General features: G+C 46.7%; 1 protein-coding gene across 6 annotated transcripts in view; it reads right to left on the bottom strand.

Annotated features, from left to right (window-relative positions):
• LOC140735775 (zinc finger protein 687-like) overlaps positions 1-23,736 on the bottom strand; it is an 82,656-nt gene extending 58,920 nt beyond the window's left edge. The window contains exon 1 of one of the 6 annotated variants that reach the window (XM_073061251.1): positions 23,716-23,736. The gene's annotated coding sequence lies outside the window, so the exon portion shown is untranslated. Of the gene's footprint in view, positions 1-13,203; positions 13,290-13,627; positions 13,650-13,796; positions 13,922-23,326; positions 23,614-23,715 lie in introns of those variants that run through there. The other 5 variants (XM_073061249.1, XM_073061247.1, XM_073061252.1 and 2 more) reach the window with 5 other exon arrangements.
• Positions 23,737-25,618: the final 1,882 nt, after the last annotated feature.

Genomic DNA, 25,618 nt, shown 5'->3' with positions numbered 1-25,618 from the left:
TTTGTACAGAGGCAACACACGTGAACTCTATTCCCACAACTTGCCCTGCAGCTTGGGGGGAAAGGAGGTGCCCTCTAGACGCCAAGACCCTGTTCTCGATTCAAGTGATCGCATGATACAACTTTTCACTCAAACAGGAGCAGAGCAATGACTGCAGTTCCCCTGGTTCTATCGCACCCCTCCTGTGTCTTACTTCATCAACGGATCTTCCTGTGGGCAACTGACATCTACATATCTCTGTCACAACGCTTCAAGGCATATCTGAAGGAGGGTCTTCTTATCAGTCACTCCCCACACAGACGAGCTACTCAGTATCTCACAGACACAAAGAGATTCTGCAGATGCTTGGGATCCTGAGCACCACACACTGGAGCAATTCAGCAGGCCAGGCAGCTTCTATGGAGGGGAATAAACAGCAACACGAACACGTTGCAGATGGCGTAACGCGTCACAGTGCCAGCAATCAGAGTTCAATTCCTGCCACTGCCTGTAGAAAGTTTGTATGCTCTCCCCGTAACTACACGGGTTTTAATGTCATTTCCAGTGCACAAGTGTAAAGGAGAACAAAATAATTGTTACCCCAGATCCAATGCAGTTCGCAAAGAGAAAAATCACAAGATAAATAACACAATAGTAACAAAAACAATAAAGACTTCACACCCTCCCCCCCCCATTGTATGTCCAATCTATTCTCTGCTTTCCTCCCACATTCCAAAGACATACGTATTAGAGTTAAGTAAGTTGCGGGCTGCCGTCCCCACCCCCCAGCACATATTTGGAGTGTGCTAGTCATTGACACAAACAATGCATTTCACTGCAATATATACATCGAAAAATACAGTCTAATCTCATTTTATCAGTAGATGTTGTGGGCCAAGACTCTGATAAAGGCTGATGTCAGGTCTCAGAATGGAACATCAACTCCATAAATGCTGTCTGACCTGCTGAGTTTCTCCAGCATTTTGTGTGTGTTGGTCGGTATCTCAGCATTCAGCACAGAGTGAAAAGAAGTGAGTCACACTACCACGTCAGGTAGGAATATGGTTTACAGATCACCCTGTGGCTCACAGATGGCACTGTCATATCAAAAAGAGGAACAAAATTTGCAGAAAGATAACAGTGTAGCGATGTGCTACACACAGTGCTGAAATAACGGCACACAGTCAGTAAGGCATTTTGAGACTAGTTTATTCAAACTTCACGGCGCTGGCATTTAATCCCTAGCGCCCGCTCTCTCTGGGCGGAAATGACGTCAGGGGTGCATTACCAAGGTCTCCCCCCACGCGCTGGCTATTTGTGAGCCAGTTCGCCTGTGCAGAAAGTGGGTCGCCACATACCCCCCCCCCCCAGAACCGGCGATACACCCCCCAATGTCCACAGTCTGGATCAGCCTCTGTTTGGGAGGACTGCCTCTGCGCTGTGGTGCCTGAACCTCGACCAGCTGCGCCAAGTCCACATGGGCTGGTTTGAGTCAGTCCACCGTGAAAACCTCCTCTTTCCCTCCAATGTCCAGAACATACGTGGACCGGTTGTTGTTGATCATCTTGAAAGGCCCCTCGTATGGCCGCTGTAGTGTTTGCCCCTTCGTACAAACACAAACTTACAGTTCTGCAGGACTTTGGGTACATGGGTCGGGGTCCGTCCGTGCTGTGAAGTTGGTACGTGGGCCAGGTTGCCGAGCCTCTCGTGTAGACTGTCCAGGACTGCTGCGGGTTCCTCCTCTTGCCCCCTTGGGGCTGGTATGAACTCTCACGGGACGGCCAGGGGCGCGCCATACACCAACTCGGCCGACGAGGCGTACAGATCCTCTTTGGGCGCTGTGCGAATTCCAAGCAGGACCCAGAGAAGCTCGTCCACCCAGTTAGGTCCTCTTAGGCGGGCCATGAGAGCCAACTTCAAGTGACAGTGGCAGCGTTCCACTAGTCCGTTCGACTGTGGGCGGTAGGCAGTAGTGTGGTGTAGCTGTGTTCCCAACAGGCTGGCCACAGCTGACCACAGGCTGGCGGTGAACTGGACGCCTCTGTCAGAGGTAATGTGGGCCGGTACCCTGAACCGTGCTACCCAGGTTGCAATCAGTGCTTGGGCGCAGGAATCGGCAGATGTGTCGGTGAGCGGGACCGCCTCTGGCCACCTCGTGAACTGGTCTACCATAGTTAGGAGGTACTGCGCTCCTCGGGACACTGGTAGGGGGCCCACGATATCCACATGAATGTGGTCGAACCTCCGGTGGGTGGGTTCGAACTGCTGTGGCGGGGCTTTAGTGTGCTGCTGCACCTTGGCTGTTTGGCACTGCGCGCACGTTCTGGCCCATTCACCGACCTGCTTGCGAAGTCCGTGCCACGTGAACTTGCAGGATACCAGCCGGACGATTGTCCCGATAGATGGGTGCACCAAACCGTGTATGGAGTCGAAAACTCGCCGCCTCCAGGCTGCTGGGACGATGGGGCGAGGTTGGCTGGTAGCCATGTCGCACAGGAGGGTCCTCTCACCTGGGCCTACGAGAAAGTCCTGCAGCTGTAAACCCAAGACTGCGGTCCTGTAGCTGGGCATCTCGTCGTCTGCCTGCTGCGCCTCCACCAGTGCTGCATAGTCCACCCCCAGGGACAGGGCCTGGACAGCTGGTCTGGAGAGTGCGTCCGCCACGACATTGTCCTTTCCCAAGACATGCTGGATGTCCATCGTGTACTCGGAGATGTACGACAGATGTCACTGCTGGCGAGCCGACCAGGGATCGGACACCTTCGTGAACGTGAAGGTCAATGGTTTGTGGTCTGAGTAGAGCTGGCGGAGGTGGGACAGATGCTCCTGGCGACTACTGCTGGCTATAAAGATGAACGCAAAGTCCAGGTCGCGTCACACCGCATCCATTAGCCACTGGAACGTCTGTGCAGCATTCTTCAGGCCGAGCGGCATTCGGAGGAACTCGAACAGGCCGAACGGGGTGATGAGTGCCGTTTTGGGGTCGTACCCCGTCAGGGGCAAGACGCTGATTTCCACTCCGGTGTCGACCAAGAAGCGGTGTCCCGACTGTTTGTCCCAGACGTACAAGAGGCTGTCCTGGTGGCCAGCCGCCATAGTCATTAGCGGCAGCTGGCCCTGGCCCTGGCCCTTGCAGGGCGGGCGACAACGGCGGACTTTTGTGCCCCACTGCTGGTGGTAGAAACACCACTGTTCACTGGCCTCCTCACTCCTGCCTCTGTGTTGTGTGCGCCCCCCTGCCAGGCCTGGTCTGGTCTGCTGTTGGGCGCATGGCCTGGTAATCTGACCGACGGATGCCACACTCTCCCTCTTGGCTTTCAACAGCACCTCTGCCCGGGCTGCCACCTTCCGGGGGTCGCTGAAATCTGCGTCAGCCAGCAGCAGATGTATGTCCTCGGGCAGTTGCTCTAGGAACGCTTGCTCGAACATGAGGCAGGGCTTGTGTCCGTCAGCCAGGGACAGCATCTCGTTCATCAATGCTGACGGCAGTCTGTCTCCCAAACCGTCCAGGTGAAGCAGGCGGGCACCCCGCTCACGCCGTGAGAGGCCAAAGGTCCCAATGAGCAGCGCTTTGAATGCTTCATATTTGCCTTCTTCCGCGGGCGACTGTATGAAATCCGCAACCTGGGCGGCCGTCTCCTGGTCAAGGATGTTCACCACGTGATAGTAACGCGTGGAATCAGAAGATATCTGCTGAATCTGGAACTGGGCTTCTGCTTGGCTAAATCACACGCGTGGTCGCAGCGTCCAGAAAGTCGGCAGTTTTAGCGAAACTGCATGAACGAGTCGGTCATCTTTGGTCTAAATCCCGTTTGGACCGTTGGGGTCACCAATGTAGCAATGTGCTACACACAGCGCTGAAATAACGACACGCAGTCGGTAAGTCGTTTCGAGACTAGTTTATTCAAACTTTGTGGCGCTGGCATTTAATTCCTAGCGCTCACCCTCTCCGGGCGGAAATGACGTCAGAGGTGCATTACCAAAGCCTCTCCCCGCGCGCTGGCTATTTGTGAGCCGGTTTGCCTGCGCAGAAAGTGGGTCGCCACAACAGGCCATTTTGTCAGCACTCATGTTCAAAATTGGATTTGATTAGATTCAACTTATTTGTCATTGTGCCGAGTACAGATACAAAGCCAAATGAAAAGCAGTTAGCATCTAACTAGAAATGCAAAGAATAGTGTTATTTACAAAATAACTGCAAATAAAAAGTAAGTGCTACAGCACACAAATATAAGAGTACTGAGACAGTACAATATGGGTGCAATACTGCTTAGCGCTGTGATGTGAGGTTCAGCAGGGTCACAGCCTCAGGGAAGAAGCTCTTCCTGTGCCTGCTGGTGCGGGAGCAAAGGCTCCTGTAGCGCCTACCGGATGGGAGGAGAGTAAAAAGTCCATGGTTCGAATGAGATGCATCCTTGATAATGCTTTTCGCGCTGCCCAGGCAGCGTTCATGGTAGATGTTCTCAATGGTGGGCAATTGGGTGCCGATAATCCGCTGGGCAGTTTTCACCACCCGCTGGAGTGCTTTGCAGTCCGATACGGGACAATTGCCATACCACACTGAGATACAGTTGGTGAGTATGCTCTCAATGGTACAGTGGTAAAAGTCCGTCAGTATCCTGGGACACAGGTGAGCTTTCTTGATGCTCCACAGGAAATAAAGGCGCTTTGATAAGGATGGAGGAGTTCAGGGACCAGGTGAGATCCTCGGAAATGTGGACACCAAGAAATTTGAAGCTTGATACACGCTCCACTACAGCTCCATTGATGTAGATGGGGACGTGAGTGTGGCTCCTAGCATGCCTGAAGTCCACAATGATCTCCTTGGTCTTCTGGGTGTTAAGGGCCAGGTTGCTGTCCGCACACCATGCCTCCCTCCCAAATTTTTCCCTCTTCACTGAGTTTCTGTTTACTCACTTCAAACTCCTCAGTGTTATCATTTCAGAGGACCTGTCCTGGGCCCAGCACACAAGTGCAATTACAAAGAAAGCATGGCAGTGTCTCTACTTCCTTAGGAGTTTGCAGAGATTTATCTAAAACTTTGACAAGCTTCTTTAGATGTGTGGTGGAGAGCGCACCGACAGGCTGCATCACAGTCTGGTACAGGAACACCAGAGCCCTTGAACTGAAAACCCTACAAAAAGTAGTGGATATGGTCCAGTTCATCACAGGTGAAGCTCTCCCCACCATTAAACGCATCTACAAGAAGCATTGTTGCAGGAGGCATGTATCATAAGGGACCCCCACCGCAATCAAGTCATACTCGCTTCTTGCTGCCGTCATCAAGGTGGTGGTACAGGAGCCTTAGGACCCAGGTTCAGGACCATCAAGTTCTTAAAGCAAAGGGAATAACTTCACAACTTCGCTTACCCCACCATTGAAATGTTCCCACAACCTACAAACTCATTTTCAAGGACTCCATCTCATTTTCTTGATATTTATCGCTCATTTTTTTTGTTTCTTTCTACGTTTGTAGTTTGTCCACAGGCTGTCCGCCCTGTTGGGAGCAGTCTTCCATTGATTCTATTATGGTTATTGGATTTACTATGTATTCCACAAGAAAATGAATCTCGGGGCTGTAAATGGGGATATACATGTACTTTGAACTTCTCCCACAGGTCCCCAAGAACACAGAATAGTACAGCACAGAAACAAGCCATCTGATGCTGCACCAAACTAATTAAACAAACCCCTTCTACTGACAATTCTCATATTCCACCATTCCCATGTCTATACAACAGACTCCTAAACAGTTCTATCAGAATCGGAAGCATGTTTAATATCATCGACATACATAGTGAAATTTGGTGTTTTGACAGACAGACATACTTTATTGATCCCGAGGGAAATTGGGTTTTGTTACAGTCGCATCAACCAAGAATAGTGTAGAAATATAGCAATATAAAAGCATAAATAATTAAATAATAGGTAAATTATGCCAAGTGGAAATAAGTCCAGGACCAGCCTATTGGCTCAGGGTGTCTGACACTCCGAGGGAGGAGTTGTAAAGTTTGATGGCCACACGTGTAGGAATGACTTCCTATGATGCTCAGTGTTACATCTCGATGGAATGAGTCTCTGGCTGAATGTACTCTTGTGCCTAACCAGTACATTATGGAGCGGATGGGAGACATTGTCCAAGATGGCATGCAACTTGAACAGCATCCTCTTTTCAGACACCACCATCAGAGTCCGGTTCCACGCCCACAACATCACTGGCCTTACGAATGAGTTTGTTGATTCTGTTGGTTTCTGCTACCCTCAGCCTGCTGCCCCAGCACACAACAGCAAACATGATAGCACTGGCCACCACAGACTCGTAGAACATCCTCAGCATCGTCCTGCAGATGTTAAAGGACCTCAGTCTCCTCAGGAAATAGAGACGGCTCTGACCCTTCTTGTAGACAGCCTCAGTGTTCTTTGACCAGTCCAGTTTATTGACAATTCGCATCCCCAGGTATTTGTAATCCTCCACCATGTCCACACTGACTGTTGTGACTGAGTTGTGGCAGCAACTCGGTGTTTATCTATCTCAGTGTCTCCCTATCACTATCTGAGAATCTGCCAACAACAGGGGTGTCAACTGTGAATTTATAGATGGTGTTTGAGCCACACAGCCCTGAATGTCAGGAGAGTGGAGCAGTGGGCAGAGGCATCTCATGCATCCTTGAGATGCACCAGTGTTGATTGTTAGTGAGGAAGAGAAGGAGCCATTGTAGAGGAAGGTACAGAGGTGCTGGTTTAGCTGAGTAAAACTGAGAGGATTACAGCATTGAACACCATGCTGTAATCAATAAACAGCAGGCTGATGTGTGGTTTGCTCTTGTCCAGGGGCCACAAAGCAGAGTAGAGAAGCAGTGAGATTGCATCTGCTGCAGACCTGTTGTGACAGAAAGCAAACTGCAATGGGTCCCAGTCCTTGCTCAGGCAGGGGTTAACTCTAGCCGTGATCAAACTCTCGAAGCACTTCATCACAGTAAATGTGAGTGCTACCAGCTGACAGTCATTGTGCATCTTGGGCACCAGTACAATTGCTGCCCTTTTGAAGCAGGTGGGAACCTCAAACTGCAGCAAGGAGAGATTGAAGACGTCCTTGAATAATTCAGCTAGGTACTTGGCACAGGTTTTCCACAGCCTGCCAGGTACCATCGTGGCCTGATGCCTTGCAAGCGTTCACCTTCATGAAGGGCGTTTTTACGTCAGCCTCTGTGACAAGATACTGTGGGGATCTGCACAGCTGTAGTGTTATTCTCATCGGGTCATTAGGGAGTGGAGCATCACTGCCATTTCTGCTGTTTGGTTTCAGTAATAAAATGCAAACCCTGCCACAGCTGTTGTGTCACATGGAATTGCCTTTCTGATCTCATGATGGACTTCCACAGGTAGTACCTGGACATCTCGAAGAGTTCTGAATGCAATAATCCAGATGTAGCCAAACCAGACTTTTATAAAGCTGCAACGGAACTTCACAACTCTTGAATTCAGTGTCTCGACTAATAAAGGCAAGCATGCCGTTTGCATTCTGTACCAGTCTATCAACACGTGTAGTCACTTTCAGAAAGCTTTGCACTCGGACCCCAAGATCTCTCAACACTTACATACATCACACTCTGGATAAAGCAGCCTCTTCTGAATTTCCAAATGAAGTTACAAGCAATTATCACTTGTAGGATGAGGTAGCGTAACTGTATTAGGTGCAAGATCAGGGTTCAATTCCCACCATAGTCTGTAAAGCGCTTGAACATTTTCTTTATGACTGTGTAGGCTTCCTCCAAGTACTCCAGTTTTCCTACATTCCAAAGATGCACGGGTCGGGGTTAATGAGTTGTGGCAAGCTATGCAGGCACCGGAAGTGACACTTGAGGGTGCTCAGCACAATCCTTGGCAATTTGAAGCAAATGACGCATTTCACCATATGTTTCAATGTATACTTGACAAATAAAGCCAATCTTAATCCCGCATTTGACCTGGTGGCCAAGCCACTTTTATTCTGCCACCTCACATTCTGACAATCCATTCAGCATTTTCAGAGAGAAATTTGCATTGTTAGTTCAGGTAACATCTCCATGTTAGATTCAAGAGATGATGCTTCCTAGAAGGTTCTTCGCAAGTCAAGAATGAGGTGAAAATAAGAGATAGAAGCAGTATTAGGCCAATCCACCATTCCATTATGGCTGATTTATTCTTTCTCAACCTCCTTTCTTTTGATGCCCTTCCTAGTCAAGAACCTGAAACACAAAGTGCACTGCAGATGCTGTGGTCAAAGCAACACGTACAGCACGCTGGAGGAACTCAGCAGGTCGGGCAGCATCCGTGGAAACGAGCAGTCAACGTTTTGGCCTGGAATGTTGACTGCTCGTTTCCATGGATGCTGCTGGACCTGCTGAGTTCCTCCAGCGTGTTGTACATGTAGTCAAGAACCTATCAACCTCCACTTTAAATATACCCAATGACTTGGCCTCCACATCTGTCTGTGATAATGAATTCCACAAATTCACACCACAGATTCCTCTGGCTAAAAAAAATCCTCCTCTCTGTTCTAAAGGGACATCCTTTATTCAGAGGCTCTGTTCTCTGGATCTAGACTCCCCCACAATAGGAAGCATCCTCTGATGAGGCAAGCGTAGGGAATGGTAAACACACAAGGAAAACACAGTTTAAAAAAAAAACAAGCTTGGATCCAAATCCAACACTTGCAAAGAAATTTCCTGATACTAGCTGAACACAAATTGCACTCTACTTGTCCAAACCTCTCAAGTCATTTAACCCAGCTGTTTCTGACACACACACAAAATGCCAAGTCAGTCCTGATGAAGGATCTCGGTCCAAAACATTGACTGTTTATTCCCCTCCATCGATGCTGCCTGACCTGCTGAGTTCCTCCAGCATTTTGTGTGTGTGTGTCGTTCAGGATTTCCAGCATCTGCAGAATCACCTGTGTTTACGTTTCTGCCTGTGTTCTGTGGAATAATCACTCTGCTGCTTGTGGTGAGGCTGGATATACAGCTAAGCTTGACTGTGCCTTTATGAGAGAAAAGTGTTACTCCCTGCAACAAAGGCTGCTTTACCGATACGATGGTCCTCATGTAATTCACCCATCTAATAGGCTTCCCAGTCAGTCACTGAGGTCCCTTGGCCCACACACACCATCAATTATTCATCTAGAATAAACCAGTTTCTAGTGCTCAGCCTACAGCCATCCATACCTTGGCATTTCCAGTACATTTCCAAACGTTTCCGAGAACATCTACCTCTACCAGCTCCTCAGGCTGCAATGATCAGATTTCAATCATCCTCTGTGTGAAAATCAATCTTCAAATCCCCTCTGAATTTACAATGTCTGTGCCCTCATTGTAAACACAAGAGATTGTGCAGATGCTGAAAACCTTGAGCAACACAGAAAATGCTCACCAGGTCAGGTAGCGTCCATGGAGGGAAATGGCTGAGACCCTTAGAATTATATGTGTTAGAGTAATAAAGCAATGCAAAAGGGATACAGGAACTTCAGCCCAACCAGAGCATGCTGACCATGGTGCCTACCCAGTTTCCTGCATTTGCCCCGTATCTCTCCTCCGCCCGCCCCTCCAAGTGCTTCTGAAACAACACTATTGTGTCTGTCTCAATCACTTCCTCTGGCAGCTCATTCCATTCACTCATCACCCTCTGCATGAAAAATAAATTGCCCCTCAGGTCCCCTTTAAACTTTTCTCCCCACACACCCTGAACCTATGCTTCCTAATTTTCATCTCCCTTAGCCTGGGGAAAATATTGTCAAAATCCTAAACCTCTAGAAGGTTGTCCTTCACTCTGCTACATTCCAAGGAATAAAGACCTTCCCTGGCCAAGCTCTCCCTATAACTCTGCTCCTCTAGTCCTGGCATCATCCTCGTAAATCTTTGCTGCATTCTTTCCAGTGTGACCACATCCTCCCTATAACAGTGGATCAGAAACTGTATACAGTACTCGAAACACAGCTTTACCAATAACTTATACAATGAGAATATAATGTTTCAACTTTTATACTCAAATGTCCTGACTGGTGAAGGCCAGTATGCTAAATAGCCTTTTCACCAAGCTATCTGTGCTGCACTTTCAATAAACTATGCAGTTGCACTAAGTCCCTCTGTTCCATTATGCTCCTTAGTGCCCTGCCATTCACAGTACACGTCCTTCACTGATGTGACTTTCCATAATGCACACCTGTATTGAAATCCATGTGCCACTCATCAGGACCTGTCCTAGTGATGGGTCTTAGCCCAGAAGATCAATGGTCTATTCCCCCCCCTTGGATGCTGCCTGACCTGCTGAGTTCCTCCAACATTTTGTGTGTTGTTCAAGATTTCCAGCAAAACATGAGATCTCTTGTGATTATGATGGTGTGTGGCCCTCTTCCTCTAGGAGGACCACAACCTTGTCGTAAGGTTCGGAGGATTGCATGCCGCAATGTCCTGGAAAGCTATGCTGGCTGGAGTCAGGGTCTTGGTAGGGTCACCCATGCCAAACAGGAAAAAAGGGTGGAGGCTAGACTAAGAGTTGCCCACCAGTCCTCTAGGTTATGAGTTCAGCTCAGGACTAGCGACCATGACTGGTCAAAAACAATTGTTACGGAAAAGCAATGAATAATCCTTCTATCCAGACAGAGATGGAGGACCTTCATTGCTGCCTAAATGTCAGTGGCCTAGTGGGCAGTAAGTGGTGCTCTTATCATAGCCTCTAACTCTCTATCCTATCCATCTCCTCAATAGAGATGTACCTCAAATTCCTCTGTTCCGGGAGAACAACCACAGCCCGTCCACCCTGCCCTCACAGATGAGATGTTCCATCCCAAGCAACATCCTGGAGAATCACCCTGCACCTTCTCCAGTCAGTTAGACTAATAGTCAACATTTGAGACGTTATTGGGATGGAGACAATGAGACATATGCAAGGGGAGAGGCCATGAAGGGCGCTGAACTGTTCTATCCCAAGTGACTTCCAGGTGAATCTCCACTGCATCTTCTCTAGTCAGTTAGACAAATACTCAGCCCTTAATCCCAACTGAGACAGGAGAGTGGGAGATTACAGATCTCCCACATTAAATGTAAAATTCCATTGCTAACAGACAAAAATTTACCAAACCTCGCTGGAGTTTAGAGGGGGATCTCACTGGGACCTTACAGATATCGAAAGGCTTAGATGAGAGTAGACATGGAGATGATGTTTCCAATAGCGGGAGAGTCGAGGGCCAGAGGGCACAGCCTCAGAACACCAAGGCATCCCTTTAAAACAGAGTTGAGGAGGAACTTCTTTAGCCAGAGGGTGTTGACTTTGTGGAATTCATTGCCACAAACAGTTACTGGGTATATTAAAGCAGGGGTTGACAGGTTATAGGGAGAATGAAGGAGAATGGAATAAGAGGGACAATAAATCAGCCAGTATTAAATGGTGGAACAGACTCGATAGGACCAGAAATAAGCCATTCAGTCTATGTCTTGTATATTAATCTTGTTGCATTACAATATGAAAACCCTTTCTACAGAGTTCTACATTACCAGTTCTTATAGCACACTTGCCTTTTTTTAAAAAAAAAATCCTTTTTCCCTTTACAGCCTGCAAACTCAAAGTAAAACCACCAAGTAAAGCTCCCAACACCCAATCCTTGCCTGCCAGAACCACTAAAATCACATCACCTTGAATCATGCCCACATCGCTCCATCTCTTCCAGTGGGACCACCAAACCATTTGGCACATGACGCCCAAGAGGAGTGGGATTTTATGGGGAACCCCCAGAGGGAGAGGATGGCAGACATCCACAAGTCAACTGGCAGGAAGGTAGAGGGCCACCTGTGTACCACCACAAACTCCTGAAACATGGTCACTTCAACCAGGTGACTGTGACCCATCATCACCAACTCACAGATGGAGCCAAGACCATGAGATACAAGGGAAGAATTATGTCATTCAGCCCATTGAGTCCACTCCACCATTCAACTACGGCTGATTTTTGTAACCCCAATGACCTGTCTTCTCTCCATGACTCTTAAAAACCATTATCAATCAAGTGCCTATTAACCTCTACTTTCAACACACCCAATGACTTGATCTTCAGAGCCCTCCAGCTGAAGAAACTGTTCCTCAGTTTGAATGGTCCACTCCTTTATTCTAAGGCCATGCCTTCCACTGCTAGGGTTTCCTACTATCAGAGACATCCTCTCCATGAGAAGGCTAGGCATGTTACCAAAAAGACTTACAAATTTCTACAGATGTACCATGCAGAGCATTCTGACAGGTTGCATGCAGCCTCCAATGCACAGGATTGCAAGAGGGCTATAGACTCAGCCAGCTCTATCACAGGCACACCCTGCCCACCAGCGAGGACATCTTCGAGAGGCAGTACCTCAAGAAGGCAACATCCATCAATAAAGACCCTCACCATCCAGGGCATGCCATCTTCTCATTACTATCATCAGGAAGGAGGAACAGGCATTAGAAGACTCACACTCAATGATTCAAGAACAGCTCCTTCCCGTCTGCCATCAGATTTCTGAGTGGTCCATGAACATTTCCTCCTCATTCATTATTTGCACTATTTATTCTGTAAATGATTATTTTACATATTTTCACTGTACTCCTGTCATAAACCAGCAAATTTAACAATGCACCTACCTCCCCTGAGATACTGGAGTCCCACACTGCATGTTCCCCATGAAATGCATGGTCACATCTACTTCCCCTCAGATATTGGGACCCCCCACCAGATGTGGCCCACAGGTGGTAGGACGTTCCACATACAACAAAAACGCCTGGCAGCTGCAAAGCAGATTAAACAGTTGGACACATACACCATGCCTCAGATACTGGGGGGGCTCCCATTGGATGTGGCCCACAGGTGGTGGGTGGGGCGACCCACAAGGAACCAAAACCCCGTGGGAGCTGCAGGCAGGTGAAACACTTGGTCACATCTACATCCAGCACCACATTCCCATTCCCATTCCCATTCCCACCCCCACCCCCGGATTTTACTCAGGCTGCTGCTGGCTCCTCCTGCCTAGATCCCGGTGATAACCAGACCTACGAACATCACCAACCCTAACCCACCCCCAGGCCTGAGGCTTGCAGTCAGGTGACTCCCTGGCCCCGAGGCCTGTTCAGAAGCGAGGCAAAGCAACACCATTAATATCAGCAGCCTGCCTCCCCAGCCCATCCACATTCCCGTAGACAGGGGTAAATAGAGTAAACTTTAACCTGTGATTATTTATCTTCAATCACTTTTCTCCATCTCTTTCCTCCCAGGCGCTTCCTGTTTATTTAAAAATATAAATCCTCACCCCCCCCCCCCCCACACACCATACACGGCACCCAAGCGCAGAGGGACAAGTCGGCTGCTCATTGGTCCGGCCAACAGTCCATCATGCAAATCGCTGGCTCTGTTGGCCAAGTCGTCCGTCCGTCAACTGACACTGTCCGTCATCTCCTGCACCACTGGCCGTCCGCCACGTGATCGGGACTGGCGGTTCCTCCCACCTGCCGTCGTCAAGGAAGTTTTTGGCTTTGGCTCTGACTTTTTCCTATCTAGGGTGGCCGATACGTTGCCTGTCTGGACTAGAGATGGTTAAATCCGCCTTTCACGAAGAAAATTAGTTGATGATTCTCCTTTTTCTTTTCTTACCCTGTATTAAATTTCAGTCAAAATCACTACATTTATTCTCCAGCCCTGAAGCTCTCCAAAAACGCTGTCAAATCCTGACACCCAATAGTGCCAATTGATTGGCTGCTCCAGACGGCCTTTTTCCACTTCGATCTCTCTGATTGGGTCAATCCTCGCGTCCATCACTTACCTAACACCCCGCTATCTCCGAAATTCCGGCATTCAGCATCTCCTTTAATTAAAACTATATGCACCGGAGTTGCGTTTAATCTCCCATCATTAGTCCCAAGAATGTAGTTGCCTGTAGTTGCTCATCCCGCCCACAGATGGGCGATTTCTCACTCTGATTGGTCCACCTCTGGGTCCGAACTGTCAATCATTTGCGCAGGGCACCCCGGAAGTGGTGGAACACAGTTGAACCTGTTGGTCGGAGGTTTAGGGGAAATCCTGTTCGAGTGGGGAACGGGAGTGGCAATTTGTTGTTTCTTCAGTAGCAATACAGTGCAAATACACAAAAATATTTGCAACATAAATAAATAGAGCAAAAAGAATAACGAGGTAGCGTTCGTGGACCGTTCAGAAATCTGACGGTAGAGGGAAAGAAGCTGTTATTAAAGCGTTGAATGTGAGTTTTCAGTCTCTCGTACCTCCGCCTCAAAGGTAGTAAGAGGAATAATCGGAATCAGGGTTATTATCACTATTCGTTATGTGCCGTGTCGTATGACGTGGCCGACCATGACCGCGATTGTTTTTTTCTCTATAGCAGTGGTTTGCCATTGCCTTCATCCGGGCAGTGTCTTTATAATACTCTGGAGATCGTCTGTCTGGCGTTAGGGGTCGCATAACGAGGACCTGGTGATAAACACCAGCTGCTCACACGACCAGCCACCACCTGCTCCTGTGGCTTCATGCGACCCTGATGGGGCGTGGGGTGGGGCTAAGCATGAACTGCACCTTGCCCAAGGTGACCTTTGGTAGAGACGTATCATCACCTCGTCACCCAAAGCATCACTGGTATATATAGTGAAATTAGTTGGTTTGCCGCAGCAAGACATAAAACGTTACTATAAGTTACAAAAAAATTGCAGTGCTAAAGAGGGATAATGAGATGGTTTCATGGACACTCAATGGGCCACACAATTGAACTGTTTGGAAGTCTGAAACTCTAAGAGATCAGCAGAGACAGGAAAGTTCAGGCTTAGAAACATAGAAAACCTACAGCAGAATACAGGCCCTTCGGCCCACAAAGCTGTGCTGAACATAGTTACCTTAGAACTACCTAGACTTACCCATAGCCCTCTAATTTTTTTAAGCTCCAGGTATCCATCCAGGAGTCTCTTAAAAGACCCTGTCGTTTCCGCCTCCACCACCGTTGCCGGCAGCCCATTCCACGCACTCACCACTCTCTGCGTAAAAAACTTACCCCTGACACCTCTGTTCTCTGCAAACTGTTTTATTCCAATTGAATGCTTGGAATCCCTGGCACATGGTGGAGAGGCAGCATTCTAGTTGGGATTGATGTCTCAGAATAACTCTGCACCCTGTGGATAAAGGAGGATGAATGGTTCTCCTCCCAAAACCCCACCAGACGTCACCTATCTGGATTGGAAGTCAGTCAGCCTCAAACCCGAGGGACTGCTTAAGTTCTCAACACAGATGTTGTAATGAATCTGAGTCAAGTTTATCAAAGTTCAAATTAAATTTATTATCAAAGTACATATAGGTCACCTTATACAACCTTGAGGTTCATTTTCTCAAGGGCATTCACAGTAAATACTAGAACCTGTGAGAGACCACACCCAACAGTCAATGTGCAAAGGACAAGAAACTGTGCCAATTCAAAAATACACAAAACATTACCAAAAATACATAACGAAAGACCAACAAATTCAAGATGATAAATGTAGAAAATGCCAAGAGAAACCAGAAACAATCCAACACATTACAGGATGCCGCAGCAGTTTAACTCAATCTGATTACTTACAGAGGCACAACCAAGTGGCAGACATTATTCACCAAAATCTTGCTTTAAAATACAACCTCATAAAAGACTTTACTACGAATACAAGCCTGATCCAGTTTTTGAGTCGGAGACCTACAAATTAAATTACGACCGGTCTATTATCACAGATAGGAAAATCCACAATAACTACCTGGATATAGTAATACAGGATAAACGGGAAGAACAACTTACTTAATAGATATAGCCATTCCAAACACACATAACATACAGAAATCAGTAAGTGATAAACACCAGAAATATGCTGAATTAAAAGAGGAAATCGAAAGACTATGGAACATGAACAGGGTATACATTGTCCTGATAGTAATATCTACAACTGGTTTCATCCCAAAGACACTACACAACAGTATTAAACAATTAGATCTACACAGCAATACTTATGTAAATATTCAGAAAGCCACAATACTAAACACCACTAGAATAATTGGAAAATTCCTAGCAATTGAGAAATGAGCATGCTTGGCTATGCCCGTACCTCAGGTTTTACCGGCCTGAACCGAGAAAAAATAAATATAATAATAAAAAATAAGAATTAACTATCAAGAACATGAGATAAAGAGCCCTTGAAGGTGAGTCCAGAGGTTGTGGGAACAATTCTGCGATGGGGTGAGTGAAGGGGTAATAATTGCTCCTGATGCTGGTGGTGTGGGACCTGAGGCTCCTTCCCAGTGGCAGCACCGACAAGAGAGCAGGGCCTGGGCGGTGGGGGTCCCTGCCGATGGACGCCGCATTCCTTGACAGCGTTTCATGTAGATATGCTCAGTGGTGGGGAGTGCTTTAGCCGTGATGGACTGGGCCACATCCACTGCTTCTGTAGGGTTTTCTGTTTTGTGTTTCCACACACCGTATCACTGCCATTTGCTGCCAGATTTGTTGTTCTGCTGCAGCAGCACCGTGCAGGAGATTGAAAAATAACAATGCGTCACTAAATACTGTGGATGACTAGTACGAAAGAGGTGGTGCTCATGGCTTCATGGACCACTCAGAAATCTGATGGCAGAGGAGAAAAAATCGTTTTTGAATGTTGAGTATGGGTCTTCAGGCTCCTGTACCTCTATCCTGGTGGTAGAAATAAGAAGCAAGAATGTCCCAGATGGGGAGGGTCTTTTATGATGGATGCTGTCTTCTTAATTCTTAAGTGAGGAGAGGGCTTTAAGTAATCAGAATCAGAACTAGAATCAAGTTTAATATCTCTGTTGTATGTCATGAAAATTGTTGTTTTGCAATATATAATAATTTAAAATATAAATTACAATAAGAAAAATATATAAATTAAGTAATGCAAAAAGACAGCAAAAAAATTAGTGAGGAAGTATACATGGGTTCATTGTCTAGTCAGAAATCTGATGGGAGAGGGGAGGAAGCTGTTCTTAACAAAATGAGTACATGGCACTAGGCTCCTGTTCTTCCTCCTTGATGGTAGCAATGGGAAGAGGGCTATAAAGGAGACAAAGGAGCAGCTATGTTTCATGCGGAGTTTGAGGAGATTTGGTTTGTCAACTACAACACTCAAAAACTTCTACAAATGTACCATGGAGAGCATTCGACTGTCTGTATCATCGTCTGGTATGGGGGTGGGGCTACTGCACAAGATCAAAGTAAGTTGCAGAAACTTGTAAAACTAGTCAGCTCCATCATGGGTTGTTGCCTCCGTAGTATCCAAGACATTTTCAAGGAACGGTGTCTCAGAAAGGCGGCGTCCATTATTAAGGATCTCCCACTACTCAGGGCATGTCTTCTTCTCATTGCTACCTCGGGAGGGAGGTACAGAAGCCTGAAGGTGCACACTCAGCGATTTAGAAACAGCTTCTTCCCCCTTGTCATCCAATTTCTAAATGGACATTGAACTCATGAACACTACCTCACTTTTATTTCTGTTTTTTGCACTACTTATTTTAACTCAATAGATCTTTATATACTAAATGTAACTCAGTTTCCTCTCTATATTTATTTATCATGTATTGCATTGTACTGCTGCTGTAAAGTTAACAAATTTCATGACATACGCCGGTGATACTAAACTAGATTCTGATTCTGATCCCTGGCACACCATCATGAATTGTGGCATTATAACTCCTAGTTATAATGTGGTGGGACTTTTCGTTGGTACTGCTCCCTTTTCCTAAGTTATAGAGGTGGCAGGTTTGTAAGACGTGCAGTACTATGCAAATGTCTTAGCCACATATGTATAGTTAGGGTGCCTAAGACTTTTGCACAGTACAATATTTGTCAAAGTGTAGCAGAGAGTGAGTTTGTAAATCTGGCGGGAGTGAAGGATGTTGGGAATGGTGAGGGTGGAGCACCGTGGGAGTGTTGTGGGACAGGTGGCAGAGGAGGAGTGTTGTGGCACAGGTGCAGACACACCCGGCCCTGAGACACCAGGCAAGGTCATTTGATTCCAAACAATTGCTTTATTGATCATTACAGAATGTCTCTCTGGTGCTTCCCAATCCCTCCTGCTTTTCTCAACTAGGATTCCCCCCCTCCCTGCCCCTTCCCACTCTCAGTCCACAATAGAGACCCATATCAGAATCAGGTTTATCATCACTCATGTCATGAGTTGTTTTTTTATTGTGGCAGCAGTTCTGTGTAATACATAAAATTACTACAGTACTGTGCAAATAAGTATAAATATTTTATTATAAATAAATACTGTAAAGAAAAAAATATATATATACACATACATACATACACCTTCCCTGGTGGCATATGTGTGTGTATGTATATATGTACACACATTTGTATGCCCGAGCCAACATTCAGCACGATACTGTAGACTGATTAAACTCTGGGGATTTCCTGCATGGTGGTGGCAATTGTGTACAGTGAAGATTGGGATGTCTGACAAGGGACTGCTTTCCTTTAAAAGCTGTTGCAAATAAGGCCATAGGAGCAGAGTTAGGCCATCTGGACCATTGAGTCGGATCTGCCGTTCCATCAGGCTGATTTATTATCCCTCTCAGCCCCATTCTCCTGCCTTCTCCCTGTAATCTCTGACACCCTGACTAATCAAGAACCTATCAGCCTCTGTTTTACATATACTGTACCCAATGACTTGGCCTCCACAGCTGTCTGTGTCAATGAATTCCACAGATTCACTGCCCTCTAGCTAGAAAACTAAAACTCCTCACCTCTGCTCTAAAGGAGGGCTGTGCCCTCTGGTCCTAGATGTTCTCACTATTGGAACCATCTTCTGCACCTCCATTCTATCTGGGCCTTTTAAGATTCGGTGGGTTTCAATGAGATCCCCCCTCATTCTTCTGAACTCAGGTAAGTACAAGCCCAGAGCCATCAAACGCTCCTCGTATGTTCTAAGCACAAGAGATTCTGCAGATGCTGGAAATCCAAAGCAACACACACAAAATGCTGGAGGGACTCAGCAGGTCAGGCAGCAGCTATGGAAATTAATAAACAGTCGTGATTTCAGGCCAAGACCCTTCATCAGGACTGGAAAGGAAGGGGGAAAGATGCTGGAATAAAAATGTGGGGAGGGGGTGGAAAGGGGAAGGAGGATAGTGAGAAGATGATGGATGAAGCCAGGTGAGTGGGAAAGGTAAAGGGCTGGAGAAGAAGGAATCTGACAGGAGAGAAGAGTGGACCATGGGAGAAAGGGAAGGAGGAAGGGATCTGGGGGAGGTGAGAAGAGGTAAGAGGTCAGAGTAGGGAATAGAGAATGAAAAAATACATAAGAAGTTAATAATAGAGCCGAGTCCCTGAGAGTCATTGTCTGTGGATTGATAGTGGCCCTGGAACCATGGTTCTGCAAGGACAATCCCGCATCAGTACCTCATCCCGCACGTGAGTAGCCACAGATGACCACAGTCCAACTTGTCTTCTGCTGAGCGAGCACTGGAGGGCAGCCCCCAACCCAGCATGGAATCCAGCGGCGCACACCCAGCTCCGGCGTCTCCTTCCCTGGCGACGCGCCGAGGTACGAGGGCCTGGTCCACGCAACGACCAAGGCCACGCAGCTCCCCCGCTGTCCGTCCCACCACTGATCCAGTGAATCAAACTCGCAGTTCTCTACACTTCCAATGTCCAAAGGGGTCTCGCGCTCACTATAAAAACATCCAAGCCAATCATTTCCTCCGTTTGTTGCACCACGCACCCCCTCTGATGCAGTCTTCCCTGGGTGGCTGAAGTAAGATGCAACACAGTCCACAACAAGGCCACTATCCATTTCCCTGTCAACCCATTCCCCTGCCTTTTCCCTGTAACCTTTTGTGCTCTGATTTATCAAGAATCTATTTTTGTTAAAGAATGGAACAGATTAAGTAAAAGATCACTTTTCAAATAAAAACTTGATTACTTTGTGGGCATACAGCTCAGTGTACGATTAAAGAAAGATAACAAACAGGTGTTAATGATCAATGACATAATGAGCTGAATGAACTAAACTGGTTAACTGAAACAGAAATGGGTGTAGAAGGAATCAAACTGTATGAAGGACAACCAGACTAAAAGGTGAGGGTTCACTGAATTGAGTTGACTTTATTTCTTACATCCTTCACGTTCATGAGGAGTAAAAATCTTTACATTACGTTTCCAACTGAATGTGCACTGTGCAATTTATAGTAATTTATAATAAATAGTATATACAACAGGACAGTCAATATAGCTTAGAAATACAATTGTATCAGCATGAGTTAATCATTCTGATGGCCTGGTGGAAGAAGCTGTCCTGGAGCCTGTTGGTCCTGGCTTTTATGCTGTGGTACTGTTTCACGGATGTTAGCAGCTGGAACAGTTTGTGGTTGGGGTGACTTGGGTCCCCAGTGATCCTTCGGGCCCTTTTTACTGTCTCTGTAAATGTTCTGAACAGTGGGTGGGGCAGATGTGACAGCTTAACCTTCAAATCATCAATTCTTACACCATGGCAAAAGCATGCATAGCAACAAGACACAAGATGGTCATCCTGCACCAGCAAAGTCTACCCCAGCAAAACTTTTGCAGCAGACAGGTGTTTCAAGATGTGCTGTCCAAGCTCTTGTGAAGAAGCACAAAGAAACAGGCAAGTCTGAGGACCGGAAACACAGTGGTTGGCCACAGAAATAGAGTGCAGCAGATGAGAAATACATCAAACTGACATCCCTTCTAAATTGAAAGCTCTGAACTCACAGAAACCTCTAGAACTCAAGAACACCCCTCCACAGCCCAGAGAAGTCTTGCCAGAAGAGGCCTTCATGGAAGAGTTACTGGCAAAAAGCCATTCCTCCGGTGGAAACAAAGCCAAGAGACTCACCTATACACAAAAACATAAGGACTGGGGTGCTGAACAATGGCCGCAAGTACTCTGGACTGACCAGTCAAAACTTGAAATTCTGGGCTTAAACGGGAGGCAGTTTGTTCATAGCAGAGTTGGAGAGTGCGACACGGATGGGCGTCTGCAGCCAACAATGAAGCACGGCAGAGGTTCCCTGCAGGCCTGGGGTTGTACCTCTGCAAACAGTTGCTAATCTGGTCAGAATTAAAGGAATTCTCAATGCTGAGAAGTAAAAAGCAGATTCTCGTCCATTGCAATGGGAAGTGTGATTGGTCTCAGCTTCATCCTGCAGCAGGACAATGACCCTACGTACGTGGCCAAGGTTATAAAGAACTTGCAGAGAAGAGAAGAACAAGGAGTTCTACAACAGACGATAAGACCTCGGGAGAGCCCTGACCTCAACATCACCGAGGCTATCTGGGATGAGCTGGAGAAACCGAGGCAAGAAAGACGACCGAAGTCTGCAGAATAACTGTGGCAAGTTCTCCAACGTGCCTGGAAAAATCTACCAGCCGCCTTTCTTATAAATCCGCACGACATTGTGGCTAAGAAAATTTATGCAGTTTTAAAGGCAAATGGTGGTCACACCAAATATTGATTTGATTTAGTTCTTTTATTGTTTATTGCTCTTTATAGTTTTTCTGATATTTAGAAACTTTTCGTTATTTTTGAAAGTACCTTTGCTTTACAGAAATATCTCACATGTGCCTAACATCTTTGCACAGTATTTGTGTATACGACCAAACAAAACAACGTTCCTTTGCGCCACAGTGCTCACACAATGCGTATCTCACACGCAGCACATAAAAATAAAATATTACCAGAAATAAGTTAATAAAATATAAAGTGCATGCAGTGCGCGGCATAGGTAAATAGTAAACAGCAACAGCTCGTTGTCCTGGTGACAAGTCCTCGGTGGTGACAGGGTATTCACTAGTCTCACAGTCGGGGGGAGGGGGGGGGAAGAAGAGATACCCAGACTGACAGTCCCAGTCCTGATGCTCCTGTACCTCCTTCCTGACAGTAGTGGGTCAGAGAGATTGTGGGACGGGTGGGAGGGATTCTCAACAATGCTTTGGGCCCTTTGTATACAACGCTGCTGGTAAGGGTTACAAAAAGGTGGGAGGGAGTCTGTGGGGATCCTCTTGGCAGCCTTTACTATCCTCTGTAGGGACTTGTGGTCGAATGCCTTGCAGCTTCCGTACCACAGAAAGATGCAGCCGAACAGGACACTATCGATGGCACTCCTGTAGAAAGTTGTTAGGTCGGAAGCACGGCTACACTCGCAGGCACGTCCTCGGACTGCGTTGGCCGTCGCTGCAAATGGCACGCGTCACTCTGCGTCTCGATGTACGTGTGAGAAATAGAGTCAGCTTTTGGAAAAACAAAATATCGCTATCTTTGGAAAAAGCGAGATGTTACTGTTCCGGAGAACACTGACAATTAAGGGGTGGGCCCTGGGAAGTGGCGCCTGGCCACTTCCACTCGATTCCCAAACACTCCGGACTTACTTGTGGATAAGGAGAACACTTTAGGGCCCAGATGCAAAACTCTCGCTGAGATTTGTAAATTTTATACGAATGCTGACTAACTGCAATCGTGTGTCCCTTCCTAATCTCTAGTTAGCAGACACCAAACGCCAATCACGTTGTGTTCCTCATACGTTCAGGGGGGTGTAAACTCAGTCAGTTCCATCATGGGCACTAATTCCAACCCCCCGTTCCACCATTGAGGGCATCTTCAAAAGGAGATGCCTCGTGAAGGTAACACCCATCCTGAATGCCCCTCACCATCCAGATCATGTTGCTGCCATCAGGGAGGAGATACAGGAGCCTGAAGACTCACACTCAGTGTTTTAGAAATAACAACTTTCCCTCTGATTTCTGAACAGGACATGAAGGGGACCTCACTGTTTTGCTTGCTTTTTGCACCGTTTAGTCTTCATATTTTCTTACTGTAATTTATGGTAATTTTTATGTGTTTCACTGTGTGTACCTGCTCCTGCAAAACAACAAATTTCAGGGTAAATTGAACGGTGGAGCAGACTTGATGGACCGAATGGTCTAATTCTGCTTCTGTCTTATGATAATAAATGGATTCTGATTGCAGTGAAACTACCCATTACTTCATCCTTTATTTTCATAAAGAAAGTGACCAGAACAGCAATTCTACACTTCAGAAATATTATGAAGGTATGTCCGTTTCTGTCACATAATGACACTGATGAATGAATTCATGCCTTTATATTGAATAAACTAGACTACTGCAATGCACTTTTTGCTGGTCTGTCAAAGCAATCTATTGACAAGCTTCAACTCATTCAGAAAGCCATTATTAGATTCTTAACTCGAACACGGACAAGGAAGCATACCACTCCTATCCTAAACGCACTGGCTTCCTGTATCTTTTAGAATTGATTTTAAAGTTCTCTTACTTGTTTTTTAAAGCTCTCGACAGTCTGGACACTCCGGTCCGGAGTACATCACAGAATTGTTCTCGCTTTATAATCCTGCTTGAGCTCCCAGGTCTTCTTCCGCTGGTCTCTTAATTTAAACAATCTCCCTCAAAAGAGAATTGGCAAGTCTGCAGTTTTTGAGCCACGCTCTTACACTGTGGAACTCAATACCTATGAGGGATGCACACTCAGGTGACTCTTTTAAATGCCAGCTCAAAGCCCATTTATTTAGCCTGGTTTTTGAGCTAATATCTTTTTCGTCTTTTCTTTTCATGTTTGTTCTTTATCCCACTTTGGTCTACATTGCCTGTATGAAAAGTGCTCTATAAATAAGTTATTGTTACTATTATTAATCTGACCAATTGTACCTTATTTTCAGTCAGGGTTATTGTCCTGTAGTTTGTATGTGCTTTCTAAGTCGACATTAGCATCTTTATCTTGCCTTGGTCTGCTTGTGTCCTTGACGTTCCCTGCTGTACAAAGACAAGCTGTTCTATCAAGGACCCTGCTCTGCACAGCTGCACGCTGCCTTAACCCTCGCCATGCCACCGTTTCCTTAGCCGTACAGAGGAGATTGGGTGCTCCATTGGATCCTAGTGTCATTGCGATCTAGGGGTCCTTCATGAAACAAGGAAGAGGTGTGAAACTCGATGCTTTTGGTTGATTTGTTAAGTGTTATAAGAACGAGAAACATACTTAGAAAGAAGTGCTGGAGAGGGAGAGAAAAGGCAAATAATGAGCAGAGAAATCATGATCATCTCATCCTCAGTCTGGAGATAAACAGCATTCCAGTGATAACAATTAACCTGTGGAGTTGCCAGATTCAAGTGGCATGACACCTGCTTCAGAAGAGTCTGGAAAAATACAGAATCAACTGTACCATAATTACCGGAAAATTCACTGAACAATTAGGTGCATATGCAGTGCAAAAGTCTTAGGTGCATATATAGGGTGCCTAAGACTTTTGCATAATTTTGTGTATTGCACTGTACTGCTGTCTTAAGGTTGATATAGCCGGGTGTTGTAAGCTCCAATGACATGCAAACTCCTTCCTACAACCAAGTCCAGCTCCCGGCCTTCATGTGTGGCTTGGCTACTAAGCCTGGCTGACCTAGTTCTACTGACAGGAGAAGGGGCAAAGGTGGGTTACTGGCACCTTCAAACCAGTTGCTTCGGGCAGACATAGTTGGCAGCTCATCTAGGAGAAGGAAAACTCCGATCTCAAACCTCCGCTGCCTTGCGACTGTACCCATTCATTGGATAGGCTTCGGGGGTGAAGCCTGAGTGAAAAAATCCGGAGCTGGAGTCCCGGAGGCAGTCCGACGTTGAGTTCAATGCTGACTGGTAATAGCTGTGATGCTTTGGTCTCTGCCGTTCCTTTGGAATTATCAGCTGCGTGGAGAGGGGGAGCCTGCTACAGCTTGCTCTCCATATGATAGTGGCCTGGCTTGCATGCAAAGACAGCTAAGGCATATCATCCACAGGCAATCCTGATCTACGGATGCCTCGGTACCACTGCTGCCCAGAAAAAAATATTACTTTCATGACATATGTGAGTGATGACAAACCTGATTCTTATACGGGCCTCTATTGTGGACTGAGAGTGGGAAAGGGGCAGGGAAGAGGGGAATCATGGTTGGGAGATGGAAGCACCAGAGAGTTATTCTGTAATGGTCCATAAGCCGATTGTTTGGAATCAAATGACCCTGTCTGGTGTCTCAGGGCTGGGCACAAGTGCCAACCACCCTCCCCTGGCACTCTCTGCCACCTGTCCCACACCCTTCCCGCAGAGCTCCGCCCTCGCCATCCCCAACATCCATTCCTCATTGACAAATACATGCAAAGCTCTTAGGCACCCTGATCCAATGAGGTCTAATGATTATATATCTGGCAGATAGAATTTAATGGAGTCAAGTGCCAGGTGCTGTGCCTGAGGAGGACAAACCAGGGTAGGACTTACACCATGAACAGGATCAGGGGGTATGGAGAGAAAGCAGGTACAGGGTTCTGAGTTGGATGATCAGCCGTGATCATACTGAATGGCGGTGCAGGCTCGAAGGGCTGAATGGCCTACTCCTGCACCTATTTTCTATGTTTTTATGAATAGTAGGGTACTGAGGAGACAGATCCATAATCCCTTGAAAGTGGCATCACAGTGAGATAGGGTTTTGCCTCATTGGCCTTCATAAATCCAGGCATCAAGTACAGGAGGTGGGATGTTATGTTGAAGTTGTATAAAACATTGGTGAGCCCAAATTTAGAGTATCATAT

Source organism: Hemitrygon akajei, chromosome 11 (assembly GCF_048418815.1).
Source record: "Hemitrygon akajei chromosome 11, sHemAka1.3, whole genome shotgun sequence".
Classification (NCBI taxonomy): domain Eukaryota; kingdom Metazoa; phylum Chordata; class Chondrichthyes; order Myliobatiformes; family Dasyatidae; genus Hemitrygon; species Hemitrygon akajei.
Note: the sequence above shows the minus strand (reverse complement) of the source record. Positions and strands in the feature narration are given on the sequence as shown.